Source organism: Cyprinus carpio, chromosome A3 (assembly GCF_018340385.1).
Source record: "Cyprinus carpio isolate SPL01 chromosome A3, ASM1834038v1, whole genome shotgun sequence".
NCBI classification, from domain to species: Eukaryota; Metazoa; Chordata; class Actinopteri; order Cypriniformes; family Cyprinidae; genus Cyprinus; species Cyprinus carpio.
This window is the reverse complement of record NC_056574.1, coordinates 25,577,172-25,581,081: the sequence shown is the minus strand read 5'-3', so window position 1 is coordinate 25,581,081 and position 3,910 is coordinate 25,577,172. Positions and strand designations below refer to the sequence as shown.

At 35.0% G+C, this 3,910-nt stretch overlaps 1 long non-coding RNA gene across 1 annotated transcript; it reads right to left on the bottom strand.

The window, feature by feature from the left end:
- Positions 1-254: 254 nt before the first annotated feature.
- LOC109048537 lies at positions 255-3,333 on the bottom strand. The gene is made up of 5 exons (XR_002010947.2): positions 3,120-3,333; positions 2,854-2,986; positions 2,550-2,606; positions 2,183-2,298; positions 255-1,330 (listed from the first exon to the last, which is right to left on the bottom strand). It is a non-coding gene; the product is annotated as an uncharacterized LOC109048537 (long non-coding RNA).
- Between the last annotated feature and the right edge of the window lie 577 nt (positions 3,334-3,910).

Genomic DNA, 3,910 nt, shown 5'->3' with positions numbered 1-3,910 from the left:
TGAGAAATTATGCAATCTAATTACAATCTAAATAACATGTACTGTATTTAGATTTGGGTTTTGTTTTAAAATTTCAAGTTAGTTTTTATTATTTTTTATTATTATTATTTGACATATTTCAATTTCACAAAGAAATATGCAGCACTTTGTCTCAGAAATAATAAAAGCACACCTTTTCATTTATAATTTGTCTTTAATCTCATTTTGTTAAAAAACAAATAGTGAGAAAATTATTGTGAAATCGGTATCGTGAATCGTATGGCATTGTGTGTTGAGTGAATCGTTACATCCCATTAGCTAGTTTTTGCTGTGGTATCAAAGTAAAGTGTTCTTTAAATAATATGTTATTTAAATAATAACGAACCTTTTTTTCTTTTGCTCATCCAAATAAATATGCAATCTGCCACTCAAAATCTGTAATATGATCCGAGCCGTGAATTTTGTGATCCGTTGCATGCCTAGGCTACTTGTTATTTGTTATCACTTAAACTTTTGATCATGCTGATTTGTCCACAGTTAAGTTCAGCCGATGTTTTTTTTTATTCGGGCGAGTTAAATTCATTTTGGGCTACCAAAATCTGAAGAATGCCTACTCGAAGGGCTACCAGGAATTTTAGCAAGTCCTGTTTTTGTCTTTGTGACTTCTCTTTGCTAGCAAGTATGCTAGGCCTAATGGCCCTTTTTTTCTTCCCGCGAGCTGCACACCGGCAACCACAAGCAAAACAAAAGCTTGCACACTCCAATGACATACTCCAATAGTCCCGTAGTTAGATGGATGGTTTTTACAGTCCTACTCAGAAAAAGGAGGCAAAAGCACGCAACACACATCAATCTAAACTGGGTGCTGGACCAAAAAACAATACTCAAACAAAAACAAAATACTCATACAATCTGGTTGCGAAAATGAGGAGACGTAATTTATGAATATGAGCAAAGCATTTTGTGAATGTGTAGGTGTGCATGCACTTGTGTCTGCTCGTGTGGTGTCAGTGAGCAACGCCGTCACAGATTCTTCAGCTGGCAGCATGCCACCGGTGCGTGAGCTGCCATCGGTGCTCTGACTCAGCCCCGTCAGGAAGACAGAGAAAAAAAAAAACTTCAGGCCATCTGCAAGCCCGTCGGGAGGCCAGCAGGTCCCTATGAAGCCATTTAGCCACTGCTGAAGCTCCAGCCTGGGCTGGCACACGCCGCTAATGCTGCCCTCGATACCACTGTCATCTTGGTGGGTGGAGTCAGCTGTTACTTTAGTTGGTATCTCATAATTACACATTAATTTCTGTGGAATCGATCCCAGGCTTCGAGGTGACCTAGTGGATAGAATTAAAGAGACCTAAAGAGAAAAAAAAAAAGTTTAATTACATACCTGCTTCTTAGTCAAACAGCATCAAGCAGTAGGCTACTAATTCATTATATGTGATAATTATTCAGTGAAAACTGATTTTTTTTTCAGTTTTATTTCACATTTTATTACTTCTCAATTTCAGAATGCTTAATTGAATACTTTGAATAAAATATTTATTTGTTTTAAATATATTATTATTCATTAAATATACTATTTTTTATAATATACAGAACCATTTAAAGGTTTGGGGTCAGTAAGATTTTTGAAAGAAGTCTCTAATGCTCACCAAGGCTGCATTTATTATAAAAACAGTAATATTGTGAATTATTACTACAATTTAAAATAACTGTTTTCCATTTAAATATATTTAAATTTTATTCCTGTGATGGTAAAGCTGAACTTTCAACATCATTACTCCAGTCTTCATTGTCACATGATCCTTCAGAAATCATTTTTCGATATACTGATTTGATGCTCAAGAAACATTTCTTATTATTATCAATATTGAAAACAGTTATGCTGCTTAATATTTTTGTGTAAACTGGGATCATTTTTTTCAGGATTTTTTGAATAATGTAAAGTTCAAAAGAACAACATTTGTTTGAAATAGAAATCTTTTGTAACATTGTAAATGTCAGTCAGTTTTGATCAATTTAATGTATCCTTGCTGAACAAAAGTATTTATTTCTTTAAAAAAAAAAAAACCTTGGTGTTTTGAACAACACATTAGTAAATGCCAAAGTTTTAAAATTAAACACATTTTGTACCTTTATTTATTTATCTAATAACTGACAACTATTACTATGGATCATTTCTGAGTGAAACAATGAGTACTTTTACCTGGTTGTTGCCCATGGTTGTTCAAATTGCTCAGGATTTATGGTCGCGGTGGTGTAACATGTCTTTCCACTTCTTAATCTGGTGACATCTTTGTTTGGGAGCTTTCATTTCTGCACCTGTAAAGAGCAAATAATATGCAAGTATTGTTAAAGGTCTAACGTAATGCGTCAATGTGAACTACTTTAAATGTATGTTGTAGCAATGTACCTGTTATTTGACAGACTATTTACAGCACTGACTGCAATGACAGCACAATAAGTAGCTGTGCACAGCATGATTAATATTTAGTGTGTAACTTGCTAATTAAAGAGAGTTCACCCAAAAAATGAAAATCATTTAATGGCAGTCCCCTTCATACTGTCCATACCTGACAAACTTGTTGGTTTTGATTACCAGCATTCTTCAAAGTATCTTCTTTTGTGTTCTGCAGAGAAACGTAAATGACAGAATTCTGGCTAACTATACATTGAAGTAAATGAATAAACACTTTCACCAGTCATTGCTATGCAGAAATATAACATTGAACGCTGCAATGTAAAATGCTTGAAAAATACACATTAAGTAGATTCAAAGCTTGCTGTTGATCAGGTGTCTTCAGTTATTATCCTCCGCAGTTACTGCAGAAAATAACATGGTGAAATGGTCAGTGCAGACATTTTACTTGAACTTACTTTCTCATTGTCTCTAATGCTCCTTGCTAGTTCAGTCAGAAGTATAATAAAGATGATTTGTCTTGGACTGCAACCACTGTTCAGTGTTGAGTAGCATCTGCCAGTCCTTCAGTGATGACACTTCTCTTGGTTACTACAAAACAGAAATATTAAAAGAAATGTGTAGCATGTTAAGAGAAATAATCAGTTATTCCTGTGTGTCTCTACATCCTGAGTGAAGGTTGCGTTAAGTAAAATACTAAAAATAAATGCTCAACGATGCTTACCAGAAGTGTTTTATCGAAATGAGTCCATACATCCATATCTCTTGGTAAATAATCCGATAAATAATATGATTTGTTTGCATCCAACCTGCACAAACATGGTGGACAGCACTCATGAGCACGGGTACTAAACTCCACCCACGCTGCACGAGTTGAAGGTGAATGAATCACCTGAGAGCGCAATGAAGCGTGCTCAAAATACATACAAGCAAGCGTATATAAGAATGACCTGCTGTGTTGTGTAGCGAATCAGTGATTTATAAAGGGTACCAATGTCATACCCTCAGGACTTGAGTGCGCCAATGAGGAATGGTAGCTTTGGAGGGAAGGTTTATGACCTTTTGTCCTCAGGCATATGGTCTTTGATTGGATGTTGATGAAGAAACTATTAAAGATTCTGGTAAGACTAACACCTTCCATAGGTACCAACATATAATATAAATGGACATTTAGATCATTAAAAATGCAGCCGAAAGATACCAAACATGGCATACCTGTGACCTCTGTTAGCAATAGTATGCAATTCTACAATGTTACAGGTAATTTAAAAGAATTTGTATCAATACATAAGCGAAACAATATAAGAGGAAAAATAATGAGATGGGGAAAATTGGGTACATGTTCCAACATTTCTCAAGTGTTTATATCTAGAGGGAGATAGAATTAGGATGGACTGTATAGTACAAGGGTACATTTGTCTGTTTCAAAGTGAATTTAGAGTGAAAACTCTACATTCCTTGGAGTTGTAAAACAATCTTATCATGATGTGTGTCTTTGTTACCATGGTAACCAGA